The 19,082-nt window shown below is 43.0% G+C and overlaps 3 non-coding genes across 3 annotated transcripts; all 3 read right to left on the bottom strand.

Annotated features, from left to right (window-relative positions):
- Nucleotides 1–2,360: 2,360 nt before the first annotated feature.
- LOC123724171 (small nucleolar RNA SNORD50) lies at nucleotides 2,361–2,432 on the bottom strand. The gene has a single exon (XR_006756851.1). It is a non-coding gene; the product is annotated as a small nucleolar RNA SNORD50 (small nucleolar RNA).
- A 5,768-nt stretch (nucleotides 2,433–8,200) lies between these two features.
- Nucleotides 8,201–8,273, bottom strand: LOC123724173 (small nucleolar RNA SNORD50). Its single transcript, XR_006756853.1, has one exon. It is a non-coding gene; the product is annotated as a small nucleolar RNA SNORD50 (small nucleolar RNA).
- A 6,060-nt stretch (nucleotides 8,274–14,333) lies between these two features.
- Nucleotides 14,334–14,405, bottom strand: LOC123724172 (small nucleolar RNA SNORD50). Its single transcript, XR_006756852.1, has one exon. It is a non-coding gene; the product is annotated as a small nucleolar RNA SNORD50 (small nucleolar RNA).
- Between the last annotated feature and the right edge of the window lie 4,677 nt (nucleotides 14,406–19,082).

Raw genomic sequence — 19,082 nt, 5'->3', positions numbered from 1 at the left:
GTAATAAGAGTACTATACTACAAATAAATGATTAATAGGAATGATTATTAATAGGAATTCTCTAGGCTTCTGGTGACACTACTCTGTGCAGAGCACTGCCACGCCGCACTCATAGAAGTTGTGAGGGTCTTCCTTGGTGGCGATGTTAAAGTCTACAGTGAAGATGAGATCGGCTCTTGTGAAGTTCAAATACACAGGCAGAGTGACCTGTGGGATTGACAGATATACAAGTGTGTATTGTCTTAAGACAGTACAATTTTAATGGTATTTGGACAATATAGACGAGGAATAGCTCCCAATTTAATTGTAGGTATTTGACTGACTTCCTATGAGCCATCTATTTATTGGATGCATTCTAAGGGAATGTGAGGTCTGTATTATATGTGGAGAAAGTTGATATTTGTAATCTGGCAATACCCCAGGGGGATAAATAAAGTTTTTGTATTGAATCCAATGAAAGCTTTGCGCTCAAAAGCTTAACATTTGTACATTCCCATGTACAGTGCAGTATTTATGTTGCTATGAGCTGTACCATGTGCCTCTTCTCAGCGCTCGACTGCTTCACCCAGCTGAGTCAGTGGCAACTCAGTGGAGATGTAGTTGGAGAGAGAGAGCTTGTTGCCGTGGGTGGCTCCCTGCGGCTTCAGACCTGTCAGGAAGAAAGAGGGGTATATTAAGGTCACTTAGGTTGATCATAAACATTAGATAAACAATAGGGGCTGGTTTAAACACTTATTTTTTCTTCCAGTCAGTAGACATTAACTCAGAAGTTATTTGAGTATTAAGGTGGTGTTCTCATTATCAAAGCACTCCTCAAATGAGGCTAAGTGTGTCATCACAGCCAACCAAATAACACTTTCAATGGAGTTTCCATTATGAAATGTTTTTTTTGATCCAGGACTAGCCTTGATATGGGTCCAAGAAACCAGCCCTAGAAAAATCTGCGCCAAAGCACAACTATATCAAAAAGTAGCTTTAGTGTTCCGCTGGTGTTGTGGTAATTCTTCCTCTCTGGTGAGAATACCTAGTGCCCTGACTCGTACTGTATATAGAGAGACTGATGAGTGGACCTTTGATGCCAAAGCTGCAGGCGTCGAGCACAGCCTCCTGGGTGGTGGTGACGTTGACCTCCAGACACAGCTCCTCCAGGGACCAGCTGTTGGCCTGGGCCACGTACTGACGGGTGGCCGTGATGTAGGCCTCAGGGACAAACAGGCTGCCCAGGCACACATGGATGTTCTGGACAGAAGAGACATGAATTCAGAGTGGGTGGAGTCCAATACCTAGTCCAATGTCTCAAGTTCATGGTCAACTATGGTATCAATCCATGGCAAATCCACCATGTGGTATTAAAGGGATAACTTCTAGAGTGGCTTTGTTCTTAACTGTAAACATGAACAACTGTTCATTGACTTCTTTAGAGTAGTTCAAGTCATTCAGAGTTTAATGAATAATATCCAAATGGGATGCGAACATTAGCAATATGCTAACCTGATGAATTAGGCAAATAGGGCGTCTATCAACTGTGAGAAATCATTAATGGAGTCATTTTAAGGTAACACCAAATCCACTAAGATCTTCCTATGACAGGAAACTATCCCTTTAATATAGAAGTCAGATGAACGTACCTTGAGCTCCTTAGCGCCCCTGCTGGCAGCTCCCTGGGAGATGGCTTGACGCGCTCGCTGAAGTCGGCCACCCACTGGATGACAGCCATGGAGGGGGGCACGTGTAGCGGCACCAACTACGGGGCAGGATACCTGGAGGAGACATGCTACATGTTAGCATTGGAAATCCTTCCAGACAGACTCTATATAACCATATTGACTTGAAATAGTCAATATGTTACCATATTAAATTTCACATATTGTGACTACAACCACATTGCGGTATAACTGGAAAAGGTACATTTCCGGAAGAAAATGTGCGCTTGCTTCACCTGTATAAAAGCGTTTCATGGTAGTGGAAGAAGTGTAGGAGTTTAAATTGTTTGGCTAGTGCAGTAAAACTGAGACCAATGTGGTAGAAATAGTAGTGAATTAATAAAAATTGAGGATTGTGTAAAGAATGAGAGGAGAACCTTTGACAAGGTCATTGATGAGGGTCCGCAGGTCGTTGGTTTGCTTCTTCTTGCCCTTACACACCTGCACCACGTCAGTCAGGTCCTGCCGCACCTCCTGAAGCATGTGGGCACCCATCTTCACCTCACGCACAAAGAAGCAGAACAGGGGATCCTGTGTGTGAGAGTGGGTTGGAGGAGGACATATCTTAAAAAAAAAATTGTAAACAAGATAATGGCATTCTTTTCACCTGTACAGTCCTTGAAAAGAAACCCACACCCTGAGTGTTTGTGAATTGCATTATCAGAAGTCAGATCCGTATACGAGTTTCATTCACATTAAATCAGGTTCGGGATAGATTCATCATTTAATGCAAAGATCCTTAAGAGACGGCAGTTTTTTAGTCAGTGTGCGCAAGTGTACCCTAAAACTTAAATTAATAGCCCAAGCGTTTATTTGCTTAAATCACTGAACACAACAGGTGCTTATTAGAGACAGGCTTCTATTTGAGACAGGCGTCCATTTCCTTAACACAGACAGCTTTTGCTCATTTGCATAGTTCATTGTTAAATTTCCAGCATTTTAATACATTTCTTCATTTCCTGCACTAATGTGTTATCTACACACCATGTCACGTTTCTTTTTCCTTTAGTATGCCTCTATTTCGTAAAAATAAAAACTTTTTATTAAATCATTCAGAAATTACTCAAATGATTTCAATGTAAAAAAATCGAACATTAAACCTAAAACAATTCATGGTAATCAATTAATTTAGACCCAGCGTTTATTTGAAACAGGCATTCATTTGCTGAAATGTGTGCCGTTGCCCGGCTAGTTAGAGGGACAGGCGGCTATTTGAGACTCTGCGTTTACCTGAAGTGTTACGGTATGTACATGCGTACGTGTGAAATATAAGTAATATAAAGAAATGGAAGTGGCAAAATACCATAAGAACACTCTTCCAACCTCAACCCATCAGATCACAGAGATGCTGCTCAAACCAGATGGGACGTTACCTTGATATTCTCCACCGTACGCTTGAGGTGGTTGACCACCTGCGGGAGGCGTCAGCCAATTGGTGGCAGTGGTGCGCAGCGTGCGCATCCAGCCATGCGCTCGCGCTTCGTCTCCTTCTCGTAGGTCAGGTCATCCTCATCCTCCAGCATCTGCATTTTCAGCATCTTACCCATCATGTCAGTGCCTGAGCAGCCCAACAAGGGGAACCGGAGAGGAGAAGGGAGGGGGGTTAGGGAGGAGACAAGCCCATGGAAGGAAGAGGAGTAGGAGTGAGGGGAGAAGAAATTAACGGTGGACTTGACCAATGCCTTGCATTGTAAAAAAGACAAAGCCTTGCATTCTCATACACATGTTAATAAGGGGTAGTTGTGCGTCAAAATTAGCGATTACAATAAGTCAAGAAGACATGACGAAAACAAGGACACGGACTCCAAGTCAAGAGTAAACAGGAGACCATGCAATATAAAAAGTGAGGAGGGTTCCTGTGGGCTCTGAGAAAATCATAGTAACTCAAAGTGATGAAGTGATGGAGGCATGAAGTCGTGCATGAAAAAGGTTTCCAGGGCCCTGTGAGAGAAATCAATGTATTGAAATGGGAAAAGAGGGATGGATGCATCAACGGCTGGGAGTTGGAACCGGAAGCTAAGCAAGACATGAATTTGAAATGCAGCTGCTTGGGTGAGAACACCCCCATTCACATGGGTACAGCTACCATCACAATGGGCTTGTGTTATAACACTGGAACTGATAGGAGGAAAAGGAAAGAGACCTAGGGAGTAAAAATGAGCCACCAATGCCATTGCATCCAAGTTAACGGAAGCAATGTAAGAATATGTTCTACATCAATGGTAGTCTTCTATAGGATTTAAAATTAAAATAAGATGCGTTAGAACATATGTAGAGCTATTAGAGAAATGGAGAAACTGGAGATGAGCTCCTGTAGCTCTCCTCGCTGCTGACAAAGAATCCCACAGACAAACCCGGTCACGCTCCTTGAGTTCAGCTGCAGCCGGGGACAACCAGCAGCAGACAATAGCATACCCTGAGTGGTGAGCAGGACCTTCTCAGTGTTGCTAGGCAGGCCCAGCCAGGACGGGGTCTGGGTGTCCGGCAGCACCTCCACCCAGTTCATGAACTCCTCATGTCTGGAAGAAAAGACACAGAACAGCACAGTGTCAATGAGACAGTCTGAAATTCAACCTTTCCTAAATGTGTGCATTTCAGAAGTTGCACTTCTAAAGAATGTAAACGTTTCCTATGAATTTCTTTGACATTTAGAAAAGTTTTGCTGAGAAGGTTTGGTCACAATATATTGGAAACCATGTTTCATGTTTTTTTGCATGTACTGTATCAAAAAATGCAGCTTTTAGTTGCCAATGCAATGAAATAAAACTAAACTAAATAAACACCACTACCCCCCAACCCCGGCCACTGACCGGATGCCATCGGGCATCTTGATGTCCTTGTGGCCGTCCACCTTGAAGGCCAGCTTGAACTCTGAGTCGAAGCTGCCCGTGGTGAAGATGCGGTCCAGGAAGGTGTTGAGCAGCCGCTGGTCAAACTCGTTGTCGATGCGGCCGCCGTAGATGGATTGGGCCATTAGGGTCTTCAGGGCCGCCCAGGGGATCTTCTCTGGGGAGATGTTCTGACGGACCTAGGGTTGTGGAGGAAGAGGAGAATAGAAGGTTACCACCATAGAAATACATACAGTCAGGGCTTTAAAGTGTGACCAATTTGGTCGCATATGCAAAGTTTTATTCTAGGAGCACCGTGCCACTAGAAATAAAATCTCCTAGATAATAATTGTTGTAATAAGGCTTCGCTGTACTGTTGTTTCAGAGTGCCCTAGAAAGAAAAGCATCATGGTTGCACCATTACTACAGGGAAAACGGCCTGCTTCTAGCCTAACCAACCTAACCTAAGTGAGTCTGTCTACCTGGGGTTAGTGAATCGGTCTTCAGCAGATAACAGCAGAGTCCACGCTCCATCGACAGACTCTGACAGTAGTTTGAATAAAAGATCATGTTATGGCTGTATCTGGAGATATTCTTGTGATGAATTGTAGCATGCATTTTTGTAGCAAATACAGCTTGACAGAAACACACTTAAGCAGTCTCTTCACTGTCCCCGGTTCAACTTGGAAAGTTTGAAACGTGCCATCTTGTATATGTCCCGTGTAGCTCAGTTGGTAGAGCATGGTGTTTGCAACGCCAGGGTTGTGGGTTCGATTCCCACGGGGGACGGGTACAGGGAGAAAAAAATGTATGAAATGTATGCATTCACTACTGTAAGTCGCTCTGGATAAGAGCGTCTGCTAAATGACTAAAATGTAAAAATGTAACCAGGTCATAGGATCTGACCCATATTACCGGCGCAATATTTGTATCTTCCTATAGCTGAACTCCGGGACCACATTTTACATTCATAACATAAACCGTGTCATGGGCCGTTCTAAAACTACTCACGCATCGTTACCCAGTTGTTTACTTTGTTCAGTCATGTTACCTCATTGGCTAGCTTGCTAACAACCTGGTTACTTTACCAGTATAATCAAACATTTGGGGGAACAGAAAGGAAAAGGGATAGCTTCTTCAGGAGATCAATGATCATAGCAATGAATGAACGACAGATCTCTTGCATGTCTTCATCACAAACCTGACATTTTTAAAGAGAATGTATAATAAACGAATGTCTTCACAATGTTACATATTACACTGAACAGAAATATAAACGCAACATGTTAAGTGTTGGTCCCATGTCTCATGAGTTGAAATAAAAGATCCCAGAAACTCTCCATATTTTTCAAATTTTGTGCACAAATTGGTTTACATACATGTTAGTGAGCATTTCTCCTTTGCCAAGATAATCCATCCACTTGACAGGTGTGTCAACAGGCATATCAAGGTGATTAAACAGCACAATCATTACACAGGTGCACCTTGTGCTGAGGACAAAAGGCCAATAAAATGCGCCTTTGTCACACAACAATGACAGATGTCTCAAGTTGAGGGAGCGTGCAATTGGCATGCTGACTGCAAGAATGTCCACCAGAGCCGTTGCCAGAGAATTGAATGTTAATTTCTCTACCATAAGCCGGCTTCACAACCGCAGACCATGTGTACCCACGCTAGCTCAGGACCTCCACATACGGCATCTTCACCTGCGGGATCGTCTGAGACCAGCCACCCGGACAGCTGATGAAACTGTGGGTTTGCATAACCGAAGACTTTGTGCACAAACTGTCAGAAACCGTCCGAGGGAAGCTCATTTACGTGCTTGTTGTCCTCACCAGGGTCTTAACCTGACTGCAGTTTGGCGTCGTAAAAGACTTCAGTCGCAAATGCTCACCTTTGATGGCCACTGGCACGGTGGAGAAGTGTGCTCTTCACGGATGAATCACGTTTTGTACCGGACAGATGGCAGACCGCGTGTATGGCGTTGTGAGGGTGAGCAATTTGCTGATGTCAACATTGTGAACAGAGTGCTCCATGGTGGCGGTGGGGTTATGGTATGGGCATGCATAAGCTACTGACAACGAACACAATTGCATTTTAAATTAATGCACAGAGATACCGTGACGAGATCCTCCTCATGTTTCAAGATGATAATGCATGACAGGTGTTCACAGCGTGTTCCATGTCGCAAGTATCTGTACACAATTCTTGGAAGCTGAAAATGTCCCAGGTCTTCCATGGCCTGCATTCTCACCAGACATGTCACCGATTGAGCGTGTTTGAGGTTGTTTTGGATCGACGTACACGACAGCGTGTTCCAGTTCCTGACAATATCCATCAACTTTGCACAGCCATTGAAGAGGAATGGGACAACATTCCACAGGCCACAATCAACAGCCTGATCAACTCTATGTGAAGGAGATGTGTTGCGCTGCATGAGGCAAATGGTGGTCACACCAGATACCAACTGGATTTCTGTATTTCTAAGGTATCTGTGACCAACAGAAGCATATCTGTATTCCCAGTCATGTGAAATCAATAGATTAGGATCCTTATATGAACTGTAACTTAGCAAAATCTTAGAAATTGTTGCATATTACATTTATATTTTTGTTCAGTGTAGTTTATAGGGCACAACATGTGCTTCAAAGGTAGCTAGAATTCATATAGGCTTTATCTCAATCATTTGTAAAAAAATAAATAAAAATAAAAATAATTAAAAAAAAAGGATTTCCAGGCACACCTACATTTCAAGTGGTGCTCCTAACTTTAAGTTGGGAGCACCAGTGCTACAAATGAAAATATATTATTTAGAGCCCTGCACACAGTGAGGTCCAAAAGTACTTGAACAGTAACAAATAGTTTTTTGTTTTGGCTATGTACTCCAGCACAAATAATGATGAATGAATCGTGAATAATGATGAGTGAGAACGTTAGAGGCACAAAGATAATGCATCCAAGACATGCTAACCTCTCACGATTAGCAATAACAGGGGAGTTTAGCATTTCTGAGGGGGGTATGCTAGACAGATAACTTTCTCACTCATAATTATTCACGATTAATTTAGGATTATCTGTAATCATGGTAGCATCCACATGAATATTTCCAATAAAATGTACTCAAATGACAATACATCATTTACCATTCATTTCTATTGGGCACAAAATAATCTCAAACACAACCAAAACAAACTGCAAATGCATCCAACAAGATTGTGGAGTAAATGTTTTTATTTGATCATTTAAGGCCAGGCACCACAGCCTAATAGAGTATTATTTGCCCTAGATTGCAGGAAATGGCAGTTACAGGTGTTAAAAAAAAAACTTGAGTCAAAAGGCACCCCCTTGTTAAAAAATCCTGGATAGAACCCTGAATACAGAAATTAATTTGCACAAATACTTTTGGGTTCGCTAAAATGGGGGGACTATGTACAAAAAATGCTGTAATTTCTAAATGGTTCACCCGATATGGATGAAAATACCCTCAAATTAAAGCTTGACAGTCTGCACTTTAACCTCAGTCATTGTATCATTTCATTTTGGACAGCACTGTATATATGTTCTAATTCTATGGTCACTGCGCTCTAGGGACACATTTTTTTGTGTTTATTTTGTGACCAACAAATTCATTCCCATTTGCAAGAATGTATAAATTGTGTGTGAATTGCATTATCAGAAGTCAGATCCGTATAGGAGTTTCCAATCAAATAGAATCAGGTTCAGGATGGATTCATCATCTGATACAGAGAATTGCTGCAAACAGAAAGTCTCCCGAGTAAGCGCAGCTGTCGAAGGCAGTGCATCGCAGTGCTAGAGGCGTCACTACAGACCCTGGTTCGATCCCGGGCTGAATCACAATTGGCCCAACGTCGTCCGGGTTAGGGGAGAGTTTGGCCGGCTTAGGCCGTCATTGTAAATAAGAATGTATTCTTAACCGACTTTCCTAGTTAAATATTAGTATTATTTTTTTTTATGTATATATATAAAAAAACGTACGTAAGAGACAACAGTGTGGGTGTATTTTATGTGTGTCTATTTTGCGTGTGACTGACCTTAGCAGTGTCGTCCAGCCAGGTGTCCACAGTGTCGCAGGTCCGACTCGCCGAACTCGTACTTCTTGGACCAGCCCAGCGGGGCGTAACGCAGCCGCTCCTGGATGACGGAATGGAACCAGGCCAGTAGGAAGTAGAGGCGGGCGCGCTCATTGGGAGCCTGCAGATGTGGTGAGGAAGAGGTTGGTTTAGTAATTACGGTCAAAAGAAAACATTCAGTCAAGTTTAGAGGAAGGAGTGTGTGTAAGTGAGAGACCAACACAGAGGTAGAGTGACAGGAGATAACATCAGAAAGCTAGAAGGATAGAAAGAGAGAGGCAGAGGAAGGCACAGTGAGAGAAAGCCAGAGAGAATGAGAGAGAGGCAGAGGAAGGCACAGTGAGAGAAAGCCAGAGAGAATCAGTATTCATATGGTTGTGTCACCTTGCACATGCGAGCCACGGGGATGCTGCTGAAGGTCCTCAGCATGCTGGCCTTGACACCGGGAGGGGGCTCAAATACAAAGATACGTCGAGCACGTAGCAGGTTCACTAGCACCTGAGAGGAATGAGCGAGAAAAAACCCATTTAGATAGTCTCATTAGATAAGTCATCCACAACTGTGCCTCAGTGAGGTAAACAAGCTTGAGGTAAACAAACCAGAATGCTAAGTTATACCTCATGTAGACATTTGTAATTGAAGTTTTTTCAATATCTTTAATCTACAACAGAATGAGCTTGAATGTTCAAAATCAGTCACTAGTTTATAGAGGCTCCCGAGTGGCACAGCATCTCATTGCAAGAGGCGTCACTTCAGTCCCTGGTTCGAATCCAGGCTGTATCACATCCGGCCGTGATTGGGAGTCAAATAGGCTGGCGCACAATTGGCCCAGCTTCGCCCGGGTTTGGCAAGCATTGTAAATAAGAATTTGGTCTGAACTGACTTGCCTAGTTAAATAAAGGTTCAAATACACACACACATATATTCAAAAGTTTGGGGTCACTTGTAGCTGGAAACAGCTGATTTTTAATGGAGTATCTACAGTTGTGGCCAAAGGTTTTGAGAATGACAAATATTCATTTCCACAAAGTTTGCTGCTTCAGTGTCTTTAGATATTTCTGTCAGATGTTACTATGGAATACTGAAGTATAATTACAAACATTTCATATGTGTCAAATGCTTTTATTGACAATTATGGAATACTGAAGTATAATTACAAGCATTTCATAAGTGTCAAAGGCTTTTATTGACAATTACATGAAGTTGATGCAAAGAGTCAATATTTGCAGTGTTGACCCTTCTTTTTCAAGACCTCTGCAATCCGCCCTGGCATGCTGTCAATTAACTTCGGCCACATCCTGACTGATGGCAGCCCATTCTTGCATAATCAATGCTTGGAGTTTGTCAGAATTTGTGGATTTTTGTTTGTCCACCCGCCTCTTGAGGATTGACCACAAGTTCTCAATGGGATTAAGGTCTGGGGAGTTTCCTGGCCATGGATCCAAAATATCGATGTTTTGTTCCCCGAGCCACTTAGTTATCACTTTTGCCTTATGGCAAGGTGCTCCATCATGCTGGAAAAGGCATTGTTCGTCACCAAACTGTTCCTGGATGGTTGGGAGAAGTTGCCCTCGGAGGATGTGTTGGTAGCATTTTTATTCATGGCTGTGTTCTTAGGCAAAATTGTGAGTGAGCCCACTCCCTTGGCTGAGAAGCAACCCCACACATGAATGGTCTCCGGATGCTTTACTGTTGGCCTGACACAGGACTGATGGTAGCGCTCAACTTGTCTTCTCCGGTCAAGCTTTTTTCCGGATGCCCCAAACAATCGGAAAGGGGATTTCCGAGAAAATTACTTTACACCAGTCCTCAGCAATCCGATCCCTGTACCTTTTGCAGAACATCAGTCTGTCCCTGATGTTTTTCCTGGAGAGAAGTGGCTTCTTTATCGCCCTTCTTGACACCAGGCCATCCTTCAAAAGTCTTCACCTCACTGTGCATGCAGATGCACTTACACCTGCCTGCTGCCATTCCTGAGCAAGCTCTGTACTGGTGGTGCCCCGATCCCGCAGCTGAATCAACTGTAGGAGACGGTCCTGGCGCTTGCTGGACTTTCTTGGGTGCCCTGAAGCCTTCTTCACAACAATTTAACCGCTCTCCTTGAAGTTCTTGATGATCCGATAAAAGGTTGATTTAGGTGCAATCTTACTGGCAGCAATATCCTTGCCTGTGAAGCCCTTTTTTGTGCAAAGCAATGATGATGGCACGTGTTTCCTTGCAGGTAACCATGGTTGACAGAGGAAGAACAATGATTCCAAGCACCACCCTCCTTTTGAAGCTTCCAGTCTGTTATTCGAACTCAATCAGCATGACTAAGTGATCTTTTAGGCAGAGTTCCTCTGTCCGGTGTCTGTGTTCTCTTGCCCATCCTAATCTTTTCTTTTTATTGGCCAGTCTGAGACATGGCTTTTTCTTTGCAACTCTGCCTAGAAGGCCAGTATCCCGGAGTCGCCTTTTCACTGTTGACGTTGAGACTGGTGTTTTGCGGGTATTATTTAATGAAGCTGCTAGTTGAGGACTTGTGAGACGTCTCATTGCTCAAACTAGACACTCAAATGTACTTGTCCTCCTGCTCAGTTGTGCACCGGGGTCTCCCACTCTTTCTATTCTGGTTAGAGCCAGTTTGCGCTGTTCTGTGAAGGGAGTACTACACAGCGTTTTACGAGAATAGACTGACGAGTTTCAGAAGAAAGTTCTTTGTTTCTGGCCATTTTGAGCCTGTAATCGAACAAATGCTGATGCTCCAGATACTCAACTAGTCTAAAGGTGGCCAGTTTTATTGCTTCTTTAATCAGAACAGTTTTCAGCTGTACTAACATGATAAAAGGGTTTTCTAATGATCAATTAGCCTTTTAAAATGATAAACTTGGATTAGCTAACACAACATGCCATTGGAACACAGGAGTAATGATTGCTGATAATGGGCCTCTGTTCGCCTATGTAGATATTCCATAAAAAATCTGCCATTTCCAGCTACAATACTCATTTACAAGATTAATGTCTACACTGTATTTATTTATGATCAATTTGATGTTATTTTAAAATGGACAAAAAAAAAATTGTGCTTTTCTTTCAAAAACAAGGATATTTCTAAGTGACCCCAAACATTTGAAAGGTAGTGTATATATAAAAAAACATTGTAGCCTTTCCATTGTCCGTTTTTTTGTGTTTATTCTTTGGAGCAGTCCTAATACTGTATGGAAAAGACATCTCGTTTCATACTGGCTATAATAAAGATGTATATAAAGTGTATTATACAAGGTCTCACACTTTACAAATGAAAATAAATAAATAATGCAATGTTATTCTAATGAACTAAAGTCTGACCTTGGGGTTGATTTCCATGGTGAGGAAGAGGCGGAAGCTGGCGTGGGGCTGCATGGAGTGGAGCTTCTTTTCCAGCTGCATCAAGCCAACCGGGAGCCAGGTGTACGTTCTCCAGCATCACCCACCTGCCGGACTTGATGGCAGTGTTGATGTCGCGGTGGGCCTTGTTGAAGCCCTCAGCAGAACCTGAGGAGAGAAAAGAGGAACAACCAGGTTTTTAAAATGCCAGTAGATATGTGACTTAATTTAGTGGGCTATAAATTTAAACTCAAATCAACTCCAACCCTACTTTAGGACACCTACTGATGAACATGGAAGTGGCGTCGTACCCGGGCCGCTGGCGTCGTACCCGGGCACAGAGCACATCAGAACAGGGGTACTGGGTTTCACCTAGGTGGGTAGGAAAACAGGCAGACGTTTCAGCAGGAGATTTACAGTCCAAATAAGTGATGGTACAAGGAACCTTATTGGTAAGGGCCAGAACATCAACTGACACCATTTAAACACATTATTCCCCACTTTGTGCTAGACTATCCATTTAACATTCAAGACATATCACATGCTTCAAAAAATTAAGAAAAACAATTGTAGTCTCTTATTGGCAATTGCTTTTTCACCACATTTAAGCCTAGTCTTTGGACTAAGAAGCACTTTCAATGGAGAACCTCCATTGGGACATGCTTTTTAGTCCAAGACTAGGCTCAATCCATCTCGGAAACTGTCCCTAAACTGATATTGACGCTTTAGGGATGTCTTGATATCCGTACTTCGTTTTCCACAATGTTTTCTAGGTCCAGGGGCTGCTCGATAAAGGCCATGAAGGTGTTTCCCAGGACCTTGGAAACAAAGATGTGGGCCATGGGCAGCATGCGGTCCGGACGGAAGGCTTGGATCAGCAGCAGCTGGTGCACTGCCTGACCGATGGACGCTGTGGAGGACATTTGTGAGATTGACTACATTGCAGTTGGACTGCACAGAATCACTGTTTTACTGAAGAACACTCACCTCTTTACTCTCAGCACTTTGAAGCACAAGCACGCCAACTACCCATTTTCTGAATGATATATTTGTATGCAGATTCTATGAAGTGCATAATTGGAATCTTGACATTGCATAGCAGCCTCCTAAACTTAGCTTTGTGGTTTCAAATGTTTTTTTCAAAGTAGAACACATTACGACACTGATTGAAAGACTCACTTGACTGCTTCTCCTCTGTCCACATGTAGGGAACGGACAGCTCGGGAGAGTTGCTCTCGGATCCACATGAAGAATTGCTGCAATGATAGAAAAAAGCAATGTCAACTTCATTGACAACTTTATTTTCCTTTCTCTACAAAAATATTGTAATGCCCTTCTGCTTAGCATAAACAGTTAAAGAGCTTCACATTGCAAAAGTAAAAGTCCTTTTCTTCAACTTCCACTTTCCCTCCTCGCATCCTTTTCTTTCAACAATCTCTCACCTCATCAACCTCCACCTTGGAGACCAGGTCCTTGAAGGCGGGGAGGCGGCTGAGGGTGATCATGGCCTCGCACTGCTCCGTGGTCAGGCCCTTCACCTTGGGCACCGCTGTGCCTTTCAGCACCATCTCCGCACCGCGCAGGAAGTGCTGGAACTCGGCATCATAGGACGGCTCGCTGACGGAAACCAAAAATGGTCATCATTAACATTCCCTGTCATGTCACTTAGAATGCATCTGAACCATGGACCTTATCCTTCACACAACAAAGAAAGTGTAGAAACTTCAAAGTTCATTACCTGGTCATTCCCTTCAGGTTGATCCTGGCTAAGAGCATGGCGAAGGTGATGTGGTCCTGGTTGCACATGCCTCTGGCCACTCTATTGAATGCCCCCTACAAGGAGAATCAGATTGTTACTTTTGCACTGGAAACCTCTTAATTAACAAACTCCCATTGATTTGAGATCTATGAAGAACAACCCCAGTTTTAGATGAGAGTTCCTAAATGTTCTAAAATATGTTCTAGATGTGTGGTCCCGTGTGGCTCAGTTGGTAGAGCATGGTGTTTGCAACGCCAGGGTTGTGGGTTCGATTCCCACGGGGGACCAGTACGGAGAAGAAAGAAAAAAATGTATGAAATGTATGCATTCACTACTGTAAGTCGCTCTGGATAAGAGCGTCTGCTAAATGACTAAAATGTAAATGTGAAAATGTGATGTGGGTGATGCGCTGGGTGTGGTCGCTGACGCTCTTCAGGTTGCCATTCTCGTATAGCACTGTGTGGTAGATGACCAGGAAGAAATGCAGTGAGTACTGGTACAGGAAGTGGATCTGGAGACCGACAAGAAGTAATACGATGTGAGACAGTCAACACAACAAGCTGTAATGGTTCGGTATAGTGCTTCGTTTTCTACTAAAAGCTTTTGCATATCAGAAGTCAGATCCGTATATGAGTTTCATTCACATTAAATCAGGTTTGGGATTGATTCATAATTGAATGCAAGAGACTTTCTGAACATAGAAAGAGCTTTATAAGAGACAGCAGTTTGTGTGTGAGTTAGGCTTGGGCGGTATAGCTTATACAAGGATATTTGGAAATAGCCACAGAATTGTTTTTCAATCAATTATAATATTTGTATCTACTTAAGTAAATATCTGCAGTCAACTTGTGCAATACATTAGGAGATAAAGCAGTTCGCGTTCTTCATTTCACCCATCACATTATGAAGCTTACCGTAGTTCCCTAGAACAGTTTAGCCAGTCATGTGTTTGCACAATGGGAGAAAGCAGGAGCAGTCCAGCTGTGTATTGACAGAGGTAGCGTTTTATATTGAAAGTTAAGTTGTTTTTCCTTCAATAAAGGGATCAGGGACATGCAACTATGGTTTTCCTTCACAGAAAATACACTGAGCAAAACTATAATGATATGTAAAGTGTTGGTCCCATCTTTCATGAGCTGAAATAAAAAGAACCTACACATTTTCCATACGCACAAAAAACGTATTTCTCTCAAATTTTGTGCACAAATCTGTTTATACCCCTGTTGGTGAGCATTTTTCAAGATAATCCATCCACCTAACAAGTGTGGCATATCAAGAAGCTGATTAAATAGTTGATCATTATACAGGTGCGCCTTGTGCTGGGGACAATAAAAGGGCCTCTCTAAAAATGTGCAGTTGTGTCACACAACACAATGACACAGATGTCTCAAGTTCGGGGGCGTGCAATTGGCATGCTGACTGCAGGAATGTCCACCAGAGCTGTTGCCATATAATTGAATGTTCGCTTCTCTACCATAAGCCGCCTCCAACGTAGTTTTAAAGAATTTAGCAGAACGTCCAATCGGCCTCACAACGTTGTGAAGAGAGTGCCCCGTGGTGGTGGGGTGATGGTATGGGCAGAAATAAGCTACGGACAACGAACACAATTGCATTTTATCGATGGCCATTTGAATGCACAGAGATACCGTGATGAGATCCATAGTCGTGCCATTCATCCACCGCCATCACCTCATGTTTCAACATGATAATGCACAGCCCCATGTTGCAAGTATCTGTACACAATTCCTAGAAGCTGAAAATGTCCCAGTTCTTCCATGGCCTGCATACTCACCAGACATGTCACCGATTGAGCATATTTGGGGTTGTTTTGGATCAACGTGCACGACAGCGTGTTCCAGTTCCCGCCAATATCCAGAAACTTTGTACAGCCATTGAAGAGGAATGGGACAACATTCCACAGGCCACAATCAACAGCTTGATCAACTCTATGCGCTGCATGAGGCAAATGGTGGTCACACCACATACTGACTGGTTTTCTGATCCAAGCCCCTACCTTAAGGTATCTGTGACCAAGAGAGGCATATCTATATTCACAGACATGTGAAATCTATAGATTAGGGCCTAATGAATTTATTTCAATTTACTGATTTCCTTTTATGAACTGTAACTCAGTAAAATCTTTTAAATTGTTGCATGTTGCGTTTATATGTTTGTTAAGCATACATTAGTGCAACACATTCGGCAGAAAATAGCTTAATTTTCATCAGATGACAACAGAAGTGCAGTGCTATTTGCTGGCAGCCACACAAGTAAATTCTTTTTTTTTTTTTAAATGATGCATGGCCATCATATTTCTAATGTTTATCATAAAAATAATGTAGCCAGTTACATTTTAGCAGAGAAAAGAAGGCTGGCTACACTGAGAAAAGTAGCTACATTCAGAGCGCTGTCTGCTGATAAAATGCCCGTTCATGATGAATGGAGAAGTGCAACTGAAGCACAAAATTAGTCTGATGCCAAGCAGAAATTACAATAAGCATTTTACAGCTGCATTTACAAAACACAGCAAGAGCTTTTGCCGTAAATATTTTCCTTTGTGAAAAATGTATTCAGCGTAAACGCGACCCCTAGTTTAACTTGCTAGTTATCCAAGTTTATTTTTTTATTTATTTAACCAGTTAGGCCAGTTGAGAACAAGTTCTCATTTACAACTGCGACCTGGCCAAGATAAAGCAAAGCAGTGCGACAAAAACAACAGAGTTACACAAACAAACGTACAGTCAATAACACAATAGAAAAATCTATGTACAGTGTGTGCAAATGTAGACGATTAGGGAGGTAAGGCAATAAATTGGCTATAGAGGCGAAATAATTTCAATTTAGTATTAACACGAGTGATAGATGTGCAAGTAGAGATACTGGGGTGCAACAGAGCAAGAAGATAAATAACAATATGGGGATGAGGTAGTTGGGGGTGCTATTTACAGATTGGCTGTGTACAGGTACAGTGATCGGTGAGCTGCTCTGACAGCTGATGCTTAAAGTTTGAGAGGGAGAAATAAGACTCCAACTTCAGTAATTTTTGCAATTCGTTCCAGTCATTGGCAGCAGAGAACTGGAAGGAAAGGCGGCCAAAGGAAGTGTTGGCTTTGGGGATGACCAGTGAATATACCTGCTGGAGCGCGTGCTACGGGTGGGTGTTGCTATGGTGACCAGTGAGCTGAGATAGGCGGGGCTTTACCTAGCAAAAGACTTATAGATGACCTGGAGCCAGTGGGTTTGGCGACGAATATGTAGCGAGGGCCAGGCAATGAGAGCACACAGGTCGCAGTGGTGGGTACTATATAGAGCTTTGGTGACAAAACAGATGGTACTGTGATAGACTACATCCAGTTTGCTGTAGAGTGTTGGAGGCTATTTTCTAAATGACATCGCCGAAGTCAAGGATCGGTAGGATAGTCAGTTTTTCAAGGGTATGTTTGGCAGCATGAGTGAAGGAGGCTTTGTTGCGAAATAGGAAGCCGATTCTAGATTTAATTTTGGATTGGAGATGCTTAATGTGAGTCTGGAAGGAGAGTTTACAGTCTAACCAGACACCTAGGTATTTGTAGTTATCCACATATTCTAAGTCAGAGCCGTCCAGAGTAGTGATGCTAGTCGGGCACTTCTGAATAAGCTACCTTCTTATTTATCATCACTCATCAATATTAGAATTATAATTCCTAAAACCAGGTCTCAAGCATGGATTACACTTGAGGCCCATGCGATTTCCACAGAGCTGGGTATGGCTGCCTTTTCCTGTTACACTCCTTGCCTATGGAATAGCCTGCACACTAAACTTAAACTTGAGACTCTTGTCCCCTTGCTCATTTTAAATAATTTATTGGAGCATTTTTATTTTTGTATTGCTTGTAACTGTTTTCAGGTAATGCAAGTTCTTGTGCTGTTAGTAGAATAACCTATGTGTAAATTAAATCTGTTGCTGTATTTTTTTGTGTTATGATGGTTTTGTTTGTCTTGTTTAGTTTTTTAATCATTGTAACTAAACTTATAAAAATAAAATAAAAAAGTTGGAGGCCACGGAAGGAGTATTGTATGGCATTGAAGCTGGTTTGGAGGTTTGTTAACAGTGTCCAAAGAAGGGCCAGATGTATACAGAATGGTGTCGTCTCCGTAGAGGTGGATCAGAGAATCACCAGCAGCAAGAGCGACATCATTGAGGTATACAGAGAAGAGTCGGCCCGAGAATTTAACCCTGTCGCACCCCCATAGAGACTGCCAGAGATACGGACAACAGGCCCTCCGATTTGACACACTGAACTCTGAGAAGTAGTTGGTGAACCAGGCAAGGCAGTCATTTGAGAAACCAAGGCTGTCGAGTCTGCCAATAAGAATGCGGTGACTGACTGAGTCGAAAGCTTTGGCCAGGTCGATGAAGACGGCTGCATAGTACTGTCTTTTATCGATGGCGGATATGATATCGTTTAGGACCTTGAGGGTGGCTGAGGTGCACCCATGACCAGCTCGGAAACCAGATTGCATAGCGGAGAAGGTACGGTGGGATTTGAAATGGTCGGTGATCTGTTTGTTAACTTGGCTTTCGAAGACTTTAGAAAGGCAGGGTAGGATAGATATAGGTCTGTAACAGTTTGGGTCTCGAGTGTCTCCCCCTTTGAAGAGGGGGATGACCAGCTTTCCAATCTGTGGGGATCTCAGATACAAGAGAGGTTGAACAGGCTAGTAATATGGGTTGCAACAATTGCGGCGGATCATCTGGACCCTCTCTTTCTAAAATTATCTAGCCCAGCTGATTATCTAGCCCAGCTGTAGGGATCCAGGTTTTGCAGCTCTTTCAGAACATCAGCTGTCTGGATTTGGGTGAAGGAGAAGCGGGGGGGCTTGGGCAGGTTGCTGCAGGGGGTGCAGAGCTGTTGGCCGGCGTAGGGGTAGCCAGGTGGAAAGCATGGCCAGCCGTAGAGCTTATTGAAATTCTAGATTCTCCTGGATTTATCGGTGCTGACAGTGTTTCCTAGCCTTAGTGCAGTGGGCAGCTGGGAGGAGGTGCTCTTATTCTCCATGGACTTTACAGTGTCCCAAAACTTTTTGGAATTAGTGCTACAGGATGCAAATTTCTGTTTCAAAAAGCTAGCATTAGCTTTCCTAACTGACTGAGTATATTGGTTCCTGACTTCCCTGAAAAGTTGCATATCGCGAGGGCTATTCGATGCTAATCCAGAACGCCACAGGATGTTTTTGTGCTGGTCAAGGGCAGTCAAGTCTGGGGTGAACCAAGGGCAATATCTGTTCTTAGTAGAGGTCGACCGATTATGATTTTTCAACGCCGATACCGATTACTTGGAGGACAAAAACCCCGATACCGATTAAATCGGCCGAT

This window comes from Salmo salar, chromosome 09 (assembly GCF_965601325.2).
Source record: "Salmo salar chromosome 09, fSalSal1, whole genome shotgun sequence".
NCBI lineage: Eukaryota > Metazoa > Chordata > Actinopteri > Salmoniformes > Salmonidae > Salmo > Salmo salar.
Note: the sequence above shows the minus strand (reverse complement) of the source record. Positions and strands in the feature narration are given on the sequence as shown.